Source organism: Denticeps clupeoides, unplaced genomic scaffold, assembly GCF_900700375.1.
Source record: "Denticeps clupeoides unplaced genomic scaffold, fDenClu1.1, whole genome shotgun sequence".
Taxonomy (NCBI): Eukaryota; Metazoa; Chordata; class Actinopteri; order Clupeiformes; family Denticipitidae; genus Denticeps; species Denticeps clupeoides.
The window spans coordinates 1-17,500 of NW_021629967.1; the positions used below are offsets into that span (position 1 = coordinate 1).

Genomic DNA, 17,500 nt, shown 5'->3' on the forward strand with positions numbered 1-17,500 from the left:
CAGCAAGACACTTTTAAATCTTGAATTAACCAAGGCTCCCTGGTGGTCTAGTGGTTAGGATTCGGCGCTTTCACCGCCACTGCCCGGGTTAGATTCCCGGTTAGGGATCTTTGTAAGGTTTTATTTATTAATTCTGTCACATTTTTCTAAAAAAAAAAGTCCTTTAATACCAGGAATTTGATAATGTGCTTTGTGTCTAGTGGGCTCTCACCAAACTGCCTGGGTTCTCTTCCCGGTCAAGGAAGGTTTGTAAAAACTTGCCATTATGCCAGGTCTGGATTGCCCAACTAAATCTTTTCTAGTAAGCAAAATGCTTTTAAATCAAGAATATATTAAAGGTATCGGGTGATCTAGTTGATAGTTTTTAGAACTCACACCCCACTGCCCGTGTTCGCATCCAGGACATAGAAGGATTAAAAAATATATTTTTCAGACTTTATAAAAAAAACAATTCCTTCGAGCCGGAATTGAACCAGCGACCTAAGGATTACAGGCAGTACAACTACAGTCCTCCGCTCTACCAGCTGAGCTATCGAAGGAACAAACACCACACAACCTGACAATAAATATGAACGTGTGTCATAAAGAAGAACTGAATACCAGAACTTGGCTGTACAAGAATAAAAAAAGTTATTTTAGTCTGTAAGAAAAAAAATTTATGGATTCCATTTACAACAAAAAAACTAAAATAGTGACAGAACTTTTTTAATCAGTCTAAAGTCAGAAGGTCCTGGTGGTCTAGTGGTTAGGATTCGGCGCTCTCACCGCCGCGGCCGGGTTCGATTCCCGGTCAGGGAAAGATTGTAAAATTTTATTTATTAATTCTGTTCAGGATTTTTTCGTCGTAGAAAAAAAAAAGTCCTTAAAAGGGAAAGTTTTGTAAGATTTTCCCTTTATGCTTTTCAGGATTTTTTGCTTAAAAAAAAACCTTCTTCAAGCCGGAAATTGATCTAGCGATCTAAGCTTTTCAACCAAGAATGTGTTGATGTGCCTGGTTGTCTATAGGTTAGTATTCAGGTCTTCATCAGCTACCGGGGTTCGCGTCATGGTCAAGGAAGGGTTTGAAAAAATGAGCAATTTAGCCAGGCCTTGGCTGTACAACAAAATGTCTTTAGTCAGCAAGACACTTTTAATCTTGAATTAACCAAGGATCCCTGGTGGTCTAGTGGTTAGGATTCGGCGCTTTCACCGCCGCGGCCCGGGTTCGACTCCCGGTCAGGGAAACTTTGTAAGGTTTTATTTATTAATTCTGTCACATTTTTCTTTAAAAAAAAAGTCCTTTAATACCTGGAATTTGATAAATGTGCGTGGTGGTCTAGTGGGCTCTCACCAAACTGCCTGGGTTCTCTTCCCGGTCAAGGAAGGGTTGTAAAAACTTGCCATTAATGCCAGGTCTGGGCTGTCCAACTAAATCTTTTCTAGTAAGCAAAATGCTTTTAAATCAAGAATACATTAAAGGTATCGGGTGATCCTAGTTGATAGTTTTTAGAACTCACACCCCACTGCCCGTGTTCGCATCCAGGACAGGAAGGATTAAAAAAAATTATATTTTTCAGACTTTTATAAAAAAAAACAATTCCTTCGAGCCGGAATTGAACCAGCGACTAAGGATTACAGGCAGTACACAACTACAGTCCTCCGCTCTACCAGCTGAGCTATCGAAGGAACCAAACGCCACACAACCTGACAATAAATATGAACGTGTGTCATAAAGAAGAATTGAATACCAGAACTTGGCTGTACAAGAATAAAAAAAGTTATTTTAGTCTGTAAGAAAAAAAATTTTAATGGATTCCACTTACAACAAAACCACTAAAATAGTGACAGATCTTTTTTAATCAGTTAAAGTCAGAAGGTCCCTGGTGGTCTAGTGTTTAGGATTCGGCATTTAACCGCCGCGGCCTGGGTTCGATTCCCGGTCAGGGACAGTTGGTAAGGTTCTATTTATTAATTATTTTCAGGATTTTTTCGCTGAAAAAAAAAAGTCCTTAAAAGGGAAAGTTTTGTAGATTTTTCCCTTTATGATTTTCAAGGATTTTTGCTAAAAAAAAAAACCTTCGTCAAGCCGGAATAATCTAGCGATCTAAGCTTTTTCAACCAAGAATGTGTTGAATGTGCATGGTTGTCTATAGGGTAGGATTCAGGTCTCTCATCCAGCTACCGGGTTCGAGTCATGGTCAAGGAGGGTTGAAAAAATTAGCAATTTAGCCCAGGCCTTTGGCTGTACAACAAAATGTCTTTTAGTCAGCAAGACACTTTTAAATCTTGAATTAACCAAGGCTCCCTGGGTGGTCTAGTGGTTAGGATTCAGCATCTTTCACTCGCCGCGGCCCGGGTTCGATCCCGGTCAGGAACTTTGTAAGGTTTTATTTATTAATTCTGCTGTCACATTTTTCTAAAAAAAAAAGTCCTTTAATACCAGGAATTTGATAAATGTTCGTGTTGGTTCTAGTGGGCTCTCACCAAACGTGCCTGGGTTCTCTTCCCGGCAAGGAAGGGTTGTAAAACTTGCCATTATGCCAGTCTGGATTGCCAACTAAATCTTTTCTAGTAAGCAAAATGCTTTAAATCAAGAATATATTAAAGGTATCGGGTGATCTAGTTGATAGTTTTTTAGAACTCACACCCCACTGCCCGTGTTCGCATCCAGGACATAGGAAGGATTAAAAAAATATATTTTTCAAAGACTTTTATAAAAAAAACAATTCCTTCGAAGCCGGAATTGAACCAGCGACCTAAGGATTACAGGCAGTACAACTACAGTCCTCCGCTCTACCAGCTGAGCTATCGAAGGAACAAACACCACACAACCTGACAATAAATATGAACGTGTGTCATAAAGAAGAACTGAATACCAGAACTTGGCTGTACAAGATAAAAAAAAGTTATTTTAGTCTGTAAAGAAAAAAAATTTAATGGATTCCATTTACAAACAAAAAAACTAAAATAGTGACAGATCTTTTTTAATCAGTTCAAAGTCAGAAGGTCCCTGGTGGTCTAGTGGTTAGGATTCGGCGCTCTCACCGCCGCGGCCCGGGTTCGATTCCCGGTCAGGGAAAGATTGGTAAGGTTTTATTTATTAATTCTGTTCAGGATTTTTTCGTAGAAAAAAAAAAGTCCTTAAAGGGAAAGTTTTGTAAGATTTTCCCTTTATGCTTTTCAGGATTTTTGCTTAAAAAAAAACCTTCTCAAGCCGGAATTATCTAGCGATCTAAGCTTTTCAACCAAGAATGTGTTGAATGTGCCTGGTTGTCTATAGGTTAGTATTCAGGTCTCTCATCCAGCTACCGGGGTTCGCGTCATGGTCAAGGAAGGGTTGAAAAAAATTAGCAATTTAGCCAGGCCTTGGCTGTACAACAAAATGTCTTTTAGTCAGCAAGACACTTTAAATCTTGAATTAACCAAGGATCCCTGGTGGTCTAGTGGTTAGGATTCGGCTGCTTTCACCGCCGCAGGCCCGGGTTCGATTCCCGGTCAGGGAAACTTTGTAAGGTTTTATTTATTAATTCTGTCACATTTTTCTTAAAAAAAAAAAGTCCTTTAATACCAGGAATTTGATAAATGGTGCGTGGTGGTCTAGTGGCCTCTCACCAAACTGCCTGGGTTCTCTTCCCGGTCAAGGAAGGGTTGTAAAAACTTGCCATTATGCCAGGTCTGGGCTGTCCAACTAAATCTTTTCTAGTAAGCAAAATGCTTTTAAATCAAGAATACATTAAAGGTATCGGGTGACCTAGTTGATAGTTTTTAGAACTCACACCCCACTGCCCGTGTTCGCATCCAGGACAAGGAAGGATTAAAAAAATTATATTTTTCAGGCTTTTATAAAAAAACAATTCCTTCGAGCCGGAATTGAACCAGCGACCTAAGGATTACAGGCAGTTCAACTACAGTCCTCCGCTCTACCAGCTGAGCTATCGAAGGAACAACACCCACACAACCTGACAATAAATATGAACGTGTGTCATAGAAGAAGAATTGAATACCAGAACTTGGCTGTACAAGAATAGAAAAAAGTTATTTAGTCTGTAAGAAAAAAATTTTAATGGATTCCACTTACATACAACAAAACAACTAAAATAGTGACAGATCTTTTTTAATCAGTTAAAGTCAGAAGGTCCCTGGTTGTCTAGTGGTTAGGATTCGGCATTTAACCGCCGCGGCCTGGGTTCGATTCCCGGTCAGGGAAAGTTGGTAAGGTTTTATTTATTAATTATTTTCAGGATTTTTTTGCAGAAAAAAAAAATCCTTAAAGGGAAAGTTTTGTAAGTTTTTCCCTTTATGCTTTTCAGGATTTTTGCTTAAAAAAAAACCTTCTTCAAGCCAGAATTAATCTAGCGATCTAAGCTTTTCAACCAAGAATGTGTTGAATGTGCCTGGTTGTCTATAGGTTAGTATTCAGGTCTTTCATCCAGCTACCGGGTTCGCGTCATGGTCAAGGAAGGGTTGAAAAAATGAGCAAATTAGCCAGGCCTTGGCTGTACAAAAAAATGTCTTTTAGTCAGCAAGACACTTTTAAATCTTGAATTAACCAAGGCTCCCTGGTTGTCTAGTGGTTTGGATTTGGCGCTTTCACCGCCGCGGCCCGGGTTCGACTCCCGGTCAAGGAGGGTTGTAAAAACTTGCCATTATGCCAGGTCTGGGCTGTCCAACTAAATCTTTTCTAGTAAGTAAAATGCTTTTAAATCAAGAATACATTAAAGGTATCGGGTGATTTAGTTGATAGTTTTTAGAACTCACACCCCACTAACCGTGTTCGCATCCAGGACAAGGAAGGAAATAAGTCCTTAAAGGGAAAGTTTTGTAAGATTTTCCCTTTATGCTTTTCAGGATTTTTGCTTAAAAAAAAACCTTCTTCAAGCCGGAATTGATCTAGCGATCTAAGCTTTCAACCAAGAATGTGTTGAATGTGCCTGGTTGTCTATAGGTTAGGACTCAGGTCTCTCATCCAGCTACCGGGGTTTGCGTCATGGTCAAGGAAGGGTTGAAAAAATGAGCAATTTAGCCAGGCCTTGGCTGTACAACAAAATGTCTTTTAGTCAGCAAGACACTTTTAAATCTTGAATTAACCAAGGCTCCCTGGTGGTCTAGTGGTTAGGTTTCGGCGCTTTCACCGCCGCGGCCCGGGTTCGATTCCCGGTCAGGGAAACTTTGTAAGGTTTTATTTATTAATTCTGTCACATTTTTCTAAAAAAAAAAGTCCTTTAATACAAGGAATTTGATAAATGTGCGTGGTGGTCTAGTGGGCTCTCACCAAACTGCCTGGGTTCTCTTCCCGGTCAAGGAAGAGTTGTAAAAACTTGCCATTATGCCAGGTCTGGATTGTCCAACTAAATCTTTTCTAGTAAGCAAAATGCTTTTAAATCAAGAATACATTAAAGGTATCGGGTGATCTAGTTGATAGTTTTTAGAACTCACACCCCACTGCCCGTGTTCGCATCCAGGACAAGGAAGGATTAAAAAAATGATATTTTTCAGACTTTTATTAAAAAAACTTTTCCTTCGAGCCGGAATTGAACCAGCGACCTAAGGATTACAGGCAGTACAACTACAGTCCTCCGCTCTACCAGCTGAGCTATCGAAGGAACAAACACCACACAACCTGACAATAAATATGAACGTGTGTCATAAAGAAGAATGAATACCAGAACTTGGCTGTACAAGAATAAAAAAAGTTATTTTAGTCTGTAAGAAAAAATTTTATGGATTCCACTTACAACAAAACAACTAAAATAGTGACAGATATTTTTTAATCAGTCAAGTCAGAAGGTCCCTGGTGGTCTAGTGTTAGGATTCGGTGCTCTCACCCCGCGCCCGGGTTCGATTCCCGTCAGGGAAAGTTGGTAATTTTATTTATTAATTATTTTCAGGATTTTTTCAGAAAAAAAAAAGTCCTTAAAGGAAAGTTTTGTAAGATTTTCCCTTTATGCTTTTCAGGATTTTTGCTAAAAAAAAAACTTCTTCAAGCCGGAATTATCTAGCGATCTAAGCTTTTCAACCGAGAATGTGTTGAATGTGCCTGGTTGTCTATAGGTTAGGACTCAGGTCTCTCAACCAGCACTACCGGGGTTTCGTCATGGTCAAGGAAGGGTTGAAAAAATTAGCAATTTAGCAGGCCTTGGCTGTACAACAAAATGTCTTTTAGTCAGCAAGACACTTTTAAATCTTGAATTAACCAAGGCTCCCTGGTGGTCTAGTGGTTAGGTTTCGGCGCTTTCACCGCCGCGGCCCGGGTTCGATTCCGGTCAGGGAAACTTTGTAAGGTTTTTTTATTAATTCTGTCACATTTTTCTTTAAAAAAAGTCCTTTAATACAGGAATTTGATAAATGTGCGTGGTGGTCTAGTGGGCTCTCACCAAACTGCCTGGGTTCTCTTCCCGGTCAAGGAAGGTTGTAAAACTTGCCATTATGCCAGGTCTGGGCTGTCCAACTAAATCTTTTCTAGTAAGCAAAATGCTTTTAAATCAAGAATATATTAAAGGTATCGGGTGACCTAGTTGATAGTTTTTATAACTCACACCCCACTGCCCGTGTTCGCATCCAGGACAAGGAAGGATTAAAAAAATTATGTTTTTCAGACTTTAAAAAAAAAACAACTCTTTCGAGCCAGAATTGAACCAGCGACCTAAGGATTACTGGCAATACAACTACAGTCCTCCGCTCTACAGGCTGAGCTATCGAAGGAACAAACACCACACAACCTGACAATAAATATGAACGTGTTTCATAAATAAGAATGAATACGAGAACTTGGCTGTACAAGAATAAAAAAAAGTTATTTTAGTCATGTAAGAAAAAAAATTTAATGGATTCCACGTACAAACAAAACAACTAAAATAGTGACAGATCTTTTTAATCAGTTGAAGTCAGAGGTCCTGGTGGTCATAGTGGTTAGCATTCGGCGCTCTCACCGCCGCGGCCCCGGGTTTTGATTCCCGGTCAGGGAAAGTTGGAAAGGTTTTATTAAGAATTATTTTCAGGATTTTTTCGTAGAAAAAAAAAAAGTCCTTAAAAGGAAATTTTTGTAAGATTTTCCCTTTATGGTTTTCAGGATTTTGCTTAAAAAAAACCTTCTTCAAGCCGGATTTGATCTAGCGATCGAGCTTTTCAACCAAGAATGTGTTGAATGTGCCTGGTTTGTCTATAGGTTAGTATTCAGGTCTTTCATCCAGCTACTGGGGTTCGCGTCATGGTCAAGGAAGGGTTGAAAAAATGAGCAATTTAGCCAGGCCTTGGCTGTACAACAAAATGTCTTTTAGTCAGCAAGACACTTTTTAAATCTTGAATTAACCAAGGCTCCCTGGTGGTCTAGTGGTTAGGATTTGGCGCTTTCATCCACCGCCGCGGCCCGGGTTAGATTCCCGGTCAGGGAAACTTTGTAAGGTTTTATTTATTAATTCTGTCACATTTTTCTTTAAAAAAAAAAAAAGTCCTTTAAGACGGATTTGAACAAGCGATCTAAGTTTTAAAAAAAGGAATTTGATCAATGTGCCTGGTGGTCTAGTGGGCTCTCACCAAACTGCCTGGGTTCTCTTACCGGTCAAGGAAGGGTTGTAAAAACTTGCCATTATGCCAGGTCTGGGCTGTCCAACTAGATCTTTTCTAGTGTTAGGTTTATCTGTCAGTATAACATTTACTAAACAAAGAGAAGAAAGACACAAAGCATTTGAGTCCGTTTTACTTGCAAGGAGAGCGAATGGAAGTCACGCCTTACAACAGGCCTCCAAAAAGCTCTGGCGTCCTTCATCTCATCTCCATCTTTTATTTGGTAGGTTCATTAGGGTTCACATAAAATCCACACCATATTAAGTTAATAATTGTGTATTACACGTAGTCTAATGAATTGATCTTTGGTCGAGTCACGGTGACATGGTGACATGTTCATCTTCGTCTGTAGATTCTTCAGGTGATTGGACTCTGGTTCATCATAGTCTGCTTGTTGTTGGTCCTCAGGTCGCGGTCATGCAGTCCTGCAAACTTAAAAACCTTTGCTCTGAGATTTGCTAATGATTAAGAGTTGTCAGTAATATTCCAAGGATTAATACATATTCGTGCTTAAAGGATATGAATAAAAGAAGTAATTACATGATAACATATATACATTTTTCCAACATTTCCCTCCTGTTTATCATGTTATTTACTCTTTTGTTAGCTTCCCTAATAATCTCTTCCTTTAGGATTTTCAACTATTAGTTCATACAATGAGTAATACATTTACACACAAAAGGTCAGTCGTCTTTTTCTTGTAGAGGACTCTCTTGGAAAAGTTGAGTTAGCTTGAAGTCACTAAAATCATAGCTCCCGTAAAATTCTTCATTTTCCAAAAGTGGGGTACGCCTGTGTAGGCTCAACATCCCTTGGTGATAAGGCGGTAGTGATGAGACGGTTCACAAGACTGCGTAGACAGGGAATACAACAACATCCACACAATGTCAGAATTGCTGCAAATACAGCCATTGAAACTAAAACAGATTGAACTAGAGCTCTGTATTTCCCAAATACTTTCATCCAGGAATCCCACATGGTCGTTTCCACTCCCGAATGCTCCTTCATCTTCCGGTTGAGGGTGCGTAGGCCGTCAATGGCCATTGTCAGACTGCCTCCTGCAGCTGTGTTGTTTGGTATGAAAGAACAACATTGCTCTCCAAACATTCCACAAACCCCATTTTTTCCGCTAGGAGCATATCAAGTGCAATCCTGTTCTGAAAAGTCATGAGGGAGGTAGTAGATATTGCTCATGTACGGCCTCAAAAACCGTCTTGTGTCCAATTACCTAATTTCTGTACATTGTAATGGATGTAATTGATTCTCTCCACGTTCTTGTTAATCGTACACCACCAACACAAGGCTGATTCAAATCCTGCTGCTACTTGATTTGCCAACTTATATTCATCAGGAACCCCCCTGGGAACCCCAATTGCGTCTATGTACGTTGGGTCAGTTAACTTCTCCCAGGGTGCAAGTGATCGCTTTGTTCTGTGCCAATCTGCAGGTACCAAGCTATCCAATTTCGTTAAAAGGTCACTTATAGTGGTTGGAAATATTGAGACAGGTAGTAAAAGGGTTACTAATGCAAACAGTCCTTTGGTGTCTGAGGGCAATCGATCGTATAACTTATTTTCTCCCACCCCACCACCATATGTCGCTTCGAGATTGTGGGGTAAAGATAGGCCCAACAGGTATTATTGTAAGACACCAATCTCTTGGTGTCCCTTCCCCGAGTAGTTCCTTTTTTCCTGTTATATTAATACATGTAAAATTTCCCTTGTGCTACTTTACTGGAGAAAAACAGGTTTCCAACTTTCTGGTCCTGTTAGAGGATATTTTAAATCCCACTTTTTGCAACGATTGTCTGGATATGTTTTGTTCATTACTTTCTACAACACATTCATATCCGTTATAACTGACGGGGTATTACTTGTATAATGGTCGTGGGTCCCAAGCAAACTACAACAGTCTTGTTGAGTGGCATTAGCTGCTTGTTCTGCTAGGAGAAGCCAATTAATTGTATTTACCAGTTATTCCTGTTGTTACTCTAAACCACTCATCAGAGGTTGACTTTCATCCAATACTCTAACTAGTATATACCTTTGTCACTTAATTTTGAATTATTTCAGTACTATTTGATTTAGGTTCTAGTAATTGACATATTCGAAATGGAAAATAAGGTGGATTAGTAGTATAAGGCAATAAAAGAAATACCCAACATTTTTCTCCTCTCTCTTGTTGATCGGATGGTACATTTCAGGGGTGTTTGGTGGGCCACAAGTCCAATTTGGTAAGATTGATGTATATTTCAAATGCAAGACCTTGAGTGGAGGGATTGGACATCACAAAAGATATTATTCGTCTATGGTGTATCGCAGCAGGATTAGTAGTCCACGTCTTCCAATCAAAACCCACTGGGTCCGCTACCAAAGAGTCCCACTTTAATTTATTAGTTATATACCATGGATATGGTAGATAATTGCTCGCCTTGTGTCCCTTATGGTTAAGGACAGTAATTGGTATTGTGGCCACCGAGGCAGTATTAGCTCTTACACACACTGTTGGTATAGTATGAAGGTGTAATGCTTCTATCCCGTTGCCAGTATCATTGCATCGTCAGAGTCAAATATGTGTCCTGGAACGTTCCTTTGGTGGCAGCTCTCGCCCTCCTGGGTATAGCCCCCTGTTGTTTTCTCTATACCTCTTTCTTCGCCTTTTTTTCCACATTACCACCCATACTGTTGCTATGAACATTACACAAGTATTATCAAGCCCGTTCTTTGACATGGTTTATAGCCCTTATAATTCATTTTCTGCCAACCTTTTCCCCTTACTGCCTCTTCTAGGATTGGTGTCTGTAAAGTGTTCTTCAATGACTTTCAGGTCTACCCGATTCCTATACGTCTGAGTCCCACCCTATTAATCAGACTTTTCTCACCTTTCCCGTTGGCGGGTTTGCAGAAATGACCTTTTTACAATGTGACTGATGTATCCAAGTACCGTTCTCTGTTATTTTAACAGCCGTTGGTGTCGTCAGGATCACTTGGTAGGGCCCTTCCCACTTCGGTGAGTGCCAATGCTTCCGTTTTATGCTCTTACTACTAGCACCCAGTCTCCGGGCTCCACCTGTAGGGGTTCCTGCTGAGAACGATGTGTTTTCTTCCATACACTTTTTTGGTCCATTTTTAGAGTTCCATTCATTCGTTCCACTAGTCCTGCACTCTGTGGATGATAACTGCAGTGATTTTTGAAGTTAATGTGAAACATTTTTCCTATATTAGTTACCATCTGATTTACAAAATGAGTCCCGTTATCGCTGTATATTTTTTCAGGTATTCCATAGCGTGGAATAATATCTTTACATAAGGCTTTGCTACTGTCAATGCATCTGGATGTTTGGTTGGAAATAGTTCTATCCATTAGAGAATGCATCTATAAGGACTAAACATATTCCTTTCCTTCACTTTTACTGAGTTTGGAAAAAATCCATGTGTATTGTTTTGGAATGGGTATTGTGGTTTTGGAAACTGCCAACGTTTTGGTCTTAAATTACCTTGGCGTTATGTTTAGCACATATCAAACATGCTCTAAAGTTTTTTGAATATAGGTTAAACCCATATGTTGGTGAAATTTTTTTGTACCAGTCCTACCATCCCTCCTGTTGGAGACATGTGATTGCCCATGGCTCAATATTGCAAGCCCATTTATACATATTCTTTGGTAGGATTGGTTTCTCCCCTGGGGTCACACATAAATTTTGTTTGTTTTGGTAGCCCCATGCTTTATCCATGTGTCTATCTCATGTGGTGTGCTTTGTTGTTGCATGTCAATGAGAATGTCAGAAGTTATCAATTGGTCTTGGTCTGTAAACAAAACTTTTATACTTTGTTCACGGCTTGTTTCGCTATGCGGTCCAGCAAAGACATTACCGAGTGAAATTGTGTCTTTGGAATTTGGTGTGTGCTGCACATTTACATACAGCTAATGTAGCAGGTAGATGGACAGCTTTTAACAATTCTTTTAGTAATTGAGCGTGAGCCACTGGTTTGCCAGTAGATGTGAACCATTCATCGGTTATGCCAATACTGAGCAAATGTGTGAACTGTAGCAAATGCATATTGACTGTCAGTATAAATGGTGACATCTTTCCCTTTCATTAATTTACATGCCTCAGTCAGAGCGAAAATCTCGGCAGCTTGTGCTGATAAAGTTGATGGCAAGTGTCCAGCTTTAAGTACGGTGTCTTTGTTACTACAGGCATAACCCATTAGTGTTTTTTCCCAAATCATTTTCCTTGAAGAGCCATCAACGAACACTACCATCTCCCTGAGACAAAGGTTGGTCGCGTAAATCTAAACCTAGATTTAGCTGTGTGTTCTGGCTGTGCAGCAGCGTGGCCATGCAGGAGAGGTGCCTTGCGGTGATAAAAAGATCATGTTGGTTTGCAGTAGTAAAGCCGCTACTTGCGTGTGGGACCGTTAAGGGTCAATGGTGGAATAGAACTTTCGGCACTCACTTCTACTGCCATTGACGCCACTATCACCGCTCTCACACAATGTTGTAATGCCAAGCTACATGATCTAATTTGGAAGAAAAATAAGCTATTGGTCTCAATTTATCTCCATGTTGTTGACTTAAAAACAGAAGTCATGTACTTGTCTTTGCAGTCCACCATCTGTATAAACGGTTTATTATAATTTGGCAAGGCTAAAGCTAAACTGGAGGTCAGTGCTTGTTTAATATCACAAAAAAGCTTTCTCTGCATCTGACGTCCAGTTCAGTTGTGATGTCATTTTTAGGTCTTCAGAGTAAATTAAAGCTGTGAGTGGGGAAGTAATTTCCACGTAGTTTGGAACCAAACTTCTACAATAATTGGTCAAGCCTAAGAATGACATCATTTGTTTCTTAGTAATTGGTTTTGGCGCCTGTAGGACTGCTGTTTTCCGTTCTTCTAGAATAGTTCTGCCACCTGCACTAAGGTGGTGGTCTAGATATTTGACCTGGCGTTTCCATAATTGCAGTTTGTTTTTACTGACTGGTGCCCCTCCTGAGCTAGGTGGTTTAAAAAAGGGCCACAGTGTCTTCTTTGCATACTTCTAGACTCGGAGAAGCCACTAATAATCGTCAACATAGAGTAGTAATTGACTTCCCCCAGGTGGTAGAAAATTTGGACATGCCTAGCATGCATGGCTTGTGAATATATAGTAGGGGCTTTCGCAGTAGCCCTGGGGAAGTCTAGTATAGGTGTATCGTTTCCCCCTGAATATGAAAGCAAACCAAAATTGGCTGTCTTGTCAATGGGAAAGGAGAAAAAGGCATTACTAATGTCAACCACAGTAAATATTTGTGGCATCCTGATCTTAAAGAATTCAGCAACGTGTGTGGGTCAGGACACATGGAGGCCCGTTGTTTTACTGCAGCATTAACTGCCTGCACATCCTGTACCATCCTCCATCCCGTTGAAGGAGCTTGCTTTTTCACTGGGAATATTGGTGTGTTCAGGGGGAATCGTCACATTCTATAATAACCCCTGCTCATTGTAAATCATGTATTACTGGGTGTTATGCCTTCTAGTGCATCAGGTTTAAGTGGATATTGTCGTATGCAGGGTCGATATTCTGTTTTGGGTCTGATTTGTACTGGCAATATTACTTTTATCAGTCCAACATCAGACAGTCCTTGTGACCACAATGATTGAGGTACTTGAGCTAGTTGTGATTCATCTTCTTCAGTTAGTAAAAAAGTTTCAACTGGTGTCTGGAGTCCATATGTACTCCAAGCCTTGGTCTGTATTGTCCAATACAGCCATTTCCTGGTCAAGCCTGTGTGAGCGCTATGTTCCAATTTGTCGCCCATGTCTGTCCAATCCGTTGCACTGTCACCTTCTTGAACTATGTTACCCAACGACTTCCAACTCCTCTCCTTGTTTTATACAATGAGATGTGAGGTGGGTACCATCCCCGGATGCATGGCTCTGAGTGGGGTAGGTAAGGTGACCTCTGCCACCACGTTACCTTTGCCCGTCCGAGTAAACACAAGAAATTGTTATGGTTGTTGGGGTGAGTTGTGACAGTTTTCTTTTCATATGTTGGATCAGGCCCAGGAGTGTTTTTGTACCACATGGTGACGTGTAGTTCATCAGAGGGCATGGGTTCCACACCTGTCATGATTGGTTGACAGTGTCCCACTTGTCCTCCTACCTTTAGCAATTCAGTTCCCACCTTATGAGGGTGCTTGGTCAGATATGTCGAGTGTGTAGTAAAAATTTGGAACGCGTCTTCCTTCTAGGGGGAAAAAAGTCACCTCGTTATAGCTCGGCTCTGCGTTTGATGACCAGTCTCCCCTCAGGAGTGGAGACGAGCGCCAAACCTTGATTGAGTAAGCCATCTCTTCCCAACAAATTAACAGGACATTCTGGCATAAAAAGGATGGACATTTTGCATGATATACCTTTAGCAATCTCTTACCCAAACTGGTTTAGAAACAGTGACTACAGTTTTACCCCCATTAGCTGATCGTACAATTACTACCTCATCACTTAGTTCACTATAGGGTATGTGTTCCTTACATGAGGTTCTGCATGCTCCAGAAGTCACAGAGGAATGAGATTTCTTTCCCATTTACCATTAAGACTGCAGCTATGGGATGTCCTTGAGTGGTAGGAGCTGGATGATGTGTTTGTTTGGGTTTTTTTTTTGTTTGTTTTTTTACCATTTCTTGATTTAAAGAAAAAATTTCTTCCAAGTTTAAATCCACATGAGGTTTCATTTCATCCGCTGTGTACTTTGGCCCATGCAGTTTCTGCTCCAGTCATGCTGTGTTATCTTTTGGCCCTGAACGACAGTCTTTGGCAATATGCCCAGGCTTCCCGCAAGACCAGCAGCCTGCTCCCCATTGGCCACATGGTGTCCACCCTCGTCCCTGGATACCTCCTCTCCTTCCTACTCTGCCCTTTTGGAAGTGTCCTCTCTGGTCTCCCTCTGCCTCGGCTGTCCTGGTAAAATGTTTCTGCGTCAGTCCCGATACTTCCCCAAAAGGTGTCCGGTTTCTTGTAAGTTTTATCTTTACTTTTTAGTTCTTATTAATTTGTCAATGTGAACGGCGTGATCAATGTACTCATCCAAGCTCCTAGTGGGCATTCCTATCATATGTTTATCTACCCAACTGCGCACACAGTCTTTTGATCCATTATGCAAAGCATTTTTTAATTGCTTATGGTACACACCCCCCATCAGCCCGTCATCTCTAAGACCGCTATGAGGTCTAAAAACAGCTTCCATTCTTAGTTTATAATCCTCAAACTTCTCATTCTCCTCTTGTTTAACTCTCCCAATTTCAGTGTAATTTGCTCTCTTTCTGTACCTTTCCCGTATTCTTCCCAATAAGTCATTTGTTTTATTTCTCAATTCTGTGTCAATCGTGTTTTAGAAGGTCTCCTGTAACCCTTAAAGGAGACCAGTTACCTTTTACATGGTGCCAATTGTGTCCCATTGCTTGCATATATATCTGCTGTACCTCTCTCCCATTAAGTGATAGAATGTCTTATTCCTTCCATATCTTCTTCGAATTTTTGCATATCCTCCTTATAGGAAGTGACGCCCTCCACCACCTCTTTTTATATCGTCCTGCGTCCAGGTCTGATATACCAAGAGGGTTGTAGACTGTTCACCTGAGTCCACATTAGGGTTGCCACCTCTATAAGGGGATATTGATCCCCTTCAGTTACTGCCAATTTTTTGCGGTTCGGAGGAATTGTCAAACACTTCACCCCATTTTTTAGACCAATTTGTACTCTCCCCCGAGATCTAGTATTTGGTGTGGGAGTGCTACCGTTAGGGTCATAAGCAGGGGGATTTTCCAATTTGTCTAAATTAGGATATATATGTGAGATTGCAGGAGCAGAGGGAAGGTGCGGCAAATTCATCGCCCCTTCCGCTTCTGCTCCTTCTTTATACGTTTCGCTCACCTCTCCCTTACGGCTCCCTCTGATTACTGACTCATCGTCCTCCGTGTGATGAAACAGAATGGTGTTATCAGTTTTTCAACAGTGAATCCTCCCTCCTCCTTGCTCTTGCTCTTGCCTGCCTACCTTTTCTCTCTCCCTCTTCTCTTTTCCCAGCTATTTTAATTCAATGCATTAAAGCTTCAACCCCTTCTTTCTTCATTTGCTTTTCCTTATTCTTACATTCCAGTTTAATGGCTCCCAGTAACTCTATTAAACTTTTTACCTCAGTTGCCCGTCAAATTTATATTTCGTTATCCATTTATTTAACGTTCGACGTAGGCCTTATTAACTTGCTCTACATACTTCCAGTCCTTACATTTTAGTTTTTCTTTTGGTTCAGGTTTACTGGACCCCTTACCCATTTTTAAGTAAATTTAGACCAGTGTGTTCGTCGTACCTAGGGTATCCTAAATCACTGGTAACTGATCACAGGACAGTGTATCAAAATTCCTCTCGTGGTGTTTTCCACTTCGACCCCAAATGCTTTGGGGCGGGAAAAACCTTGCGTTTGCCTCCACGAGAGGTCACTGTTTACCCCCTGTGATTTTTTATATGAGTGTCAATCAAGTGACTTTCACTCCCTCTCATTCACACATTCACACCTGCGCGCACGCTCATACACCTGTATGAGTATTATTGAACGTTCTTTTTACAAGCAGAGTCCGCTTCCCCACAGAATTTAACTGCCACCCGGCAAGAGGAGTCTGCACCTCCCACGGAACTTAAAAACTGCTCTTTTACCTGCCAGAGTCTAGAATATCCAGGGTTTTGCTTAAGTAACCTCTTGTTACCCCAGTTACCTCTTGTAACTTCTTATTATGTAACCTCTTGTTTACCAAATCATTCATACCATTTTAAATAGGAGTCAACTTACCCCATGTCTTCTCTCAATTACAGGATCCCGTTATACCTACGGATCCCAGCCGACAGTCGGTTTTTCCCAGTCCCAAAAAAGGGTTCCTTTTTGACGCGAACCCCGGTAGCTGGATGAGAGACCTGAATCCTAACCTATAGACAACCAGGCACATTCAACACATTCTTGGTTGAAAGCTTAGATGCTAGATTAATTCCGGCTTGAAGAAGGTTTTTTTTCTGCGAAAAAATCCTGAAAATAATTAATAAATAGAACCTTACCAACTTTCCCTGACCGGGAATCGAACACAGGCCGCGGCGGTTAAATGCCGAATCCTAACCACTAGACCACCAGGGAGCCTTGGTTAATTCAAGATTTAAAAGTGTCTTGCTGACTAAAAGACATTTTGTTGTACAGCCAAGGGCTAGCTAAATTGCTAATTTTTTCAACCCTTCCTTGACCATGACGCGAACCCCGGTAGCTGGATGAAAGACCTGAATACTAACCTATAGACAACAGGCACATTCAACACATTCTTGGTTGAAAAGCTTAGATCGCTAGATTAATTCCGGCTTGAAGAAGGTTTTTTTTAAAAGCAAAAATCCTGAAAAGCATAAAGGGAAAATCTTACAAAAACTTTCCCTTTAAGGACTTTTTTTTTTTTCTGCGAAAAAATCCTAAAAATAATTAATAAATAAAACCTTACCAACTTTCCCTGACCGGGAAATCGAACCCGGGCCGCGGCGGTGAAAGCGCCGAATCCTAACCACTAGACCACCAGGGAGCCTTGGTTCATACAACATTTAAAAGCGTCTTGCTGACTAAAAGACATTTTGTTGTACAGCCAAGGCCTGGCTAAATTGCTAATTTATTCAACCCTTCCTTGACCAGGACACGAACCCCGGTAGCTGGATGAGAGACCTGAGTCCTAACCTATAGACAACCAGGCACATTCAACACATTCTTGGTTGAAAAGCTTAGATCGCTAGATCAATTCCGGCTTGAAGAAGGTTTTTTTTTAAGAAAAAATCCTGAGAAGCATAAAGGGAAAATCTTACAAAACTTTCCCTTTAAGGACTTTTTTTTTTCTGCGAAAAAATCCTGAAAATAATTAATAAATAAAACCTTACCAACTTTCCCTGACCGGGAATCGAACC

The 17,500-nt window shown here is 40.7% G+C and overlaps 14 non-coding genes across 14 annotated transcripts in view; 7 read left to right on the top strand and 7 right to left on the bottom strand.

Moving 5' to 3' along the window:
* Positions 1–452: 452 nt before the first annotated feature.
* trnay-gua (transfer RNA tyrosine (anticodon GUA)) lies at positions 453–539 on the bottom strand. The gene is given in 2 exon segments: positions 453–488; positions 503–539. It is a non-coding gene; the product is annotated as a tRNA-Tyr (tRNA).
* Positions 540–727: 188 nt separating this feature from the next.
* On the top strand, positions 728–798 carry trnae-cuc (transfer RNA glutamic acid (anticodon CUC)). The gene has a single exon. It is a non-coding gene; the product is annotated as a tRNA-Glu (tRNA).
* Positions 799–1,151: 353 nt separating this feature from the next.
* trnae-uuc (transfer RNA glutamic acid (anticodon UUC)) lies at positions 1,152–1,223 on the top strand. The gene has a single exon. It is a non-coding gene; the product is annotated as a tRNA-Glu (tRNA).
* A 354-nt stretch (positions 1,224–1,577) lies between these two features.
* Positions 1,578–1,665, bottom strand: trnay-gua (transfer RNA tyrosine (anticodon GUA)). The gene is given in 2 exon segments: positions 1,578–1,612; positions 1,629–1,665. It is a non-coding gene; the product is annotated as a tRNA-Tyr (tRNA).
* A 1,041-nt stretch (positions 1,666–2,706) lies between these two features.
* On the bottom strand, positions 2,707–2,794 carry trnay-gua (transfer RNA tyrosine (anticodon GUA)). The gene is given in 2 exon segments: positions 2,707–2,743; positions 2,758–2,794. It is a non-coding gene; the product is annotated as a tRNA-Tyr (tRNA).
* Positions 2,795–2,986: 192 nt separating this feature from the next.
* Positions 2,987–3,058, top strand: trnae-cuc (transfer RNA glutamic acid (anticodon CUC)). The gene has a single exon. It is a non-coding gene; the product is annotated as a tRNA-Glu (tRNA).
* Positions 3,059–3,408: 350 nt separating this feature from the next.
* trnae-uuc (transfer RNA glutamic acid (anticodon UUC)) lies at positions 3,409–3,482 on the top strand. Its single transcript has one exon. It is a non-coding gene; the product is annotated as a tRNA-Glu (tRNA).
* A 352-nt stretch (positions 3,483–3,834) lies between these two features.
* trnay-gua (transfer RNA tyrosine (anticodon GUA)) lies at positions 3,835–3,921 on the bottom strand. The gene is given in 2 exon segments: positions 3,835–3,870; positions 3,885–3,921. It is a non-coding gene; the product is annotated as a tRNA-Tyr (tRNA).
* A 1,152-nt stretch (positions 3,922–5,073) lies between these two features.
* trnae-uuc (transfer RNA glutamic acid (anticodon UUC)) lies at positions 5,074–5,145 on the top strand. The gene has a single exon. It is a non-coding gene; the product is annotated as a tRNA-Glu (tRNA).
* Positions 5,146–5,495: 350 nt separating this feature from the next.
* Positions 5,496–5,582, bottom strand: trnay-gua (transfer RNA tyrosine (anticodon GUA)). The gene is given in 2 exon segments: positions 5,496–5,531; positions 5,546–5,582. It is a non-coding gene; the product is annotated as a tRNA-Tyr (tRNA).
* A 597-nt stretch (positions 5,583–6,179) lies between these two features.
* On the top strand, positions 6,180–6,250 carry trnae-uuc (transfer RNA glutamic acid (anticodon UUC)). The gene has a single exon. It is a non-coding gene; the product is annotated as a tRNA-Glu (tRNA).
* Positions 6,251–7,294: 1,044 nt separating this feature from the next.
* Positions 7,295–7,370, top strand: trnae-uuc (transfer RNA glutamic acid (anticodon UUC)). The gene has a single exon. It is a non-coding gene; the product is annotated as a tRNA-Glu (tRNA).
* Positions 7,371–17,054: 9,684 nt separating this feature from the next.
* On the bottom strand, positions 17,055–17,127 carry trnae-uuc (transfer RNA glutamic acid (anticodon UUC)). Its single transcript has one exon. It is a non-coding gene; the product is annotated as a tRNA-Glu (tRNA).
* Positions 17,128–17,478: 351 nt separating this feature from the next.
* The window catches only part of trnae-cuc (transfer RNA glutamic acid (anticodon CUC)), a 72-nt gene continuing 50 nt past the window's right edge, over positions 17,479–17,500 (bottom strand). The window contains exon 1 of the tRNA in view: positions 17,479–17,500. This exon is cut by the window's right edge and continues 50 nt beyond it. This is a non-coding gene — a tRNA (tRNA-Glu).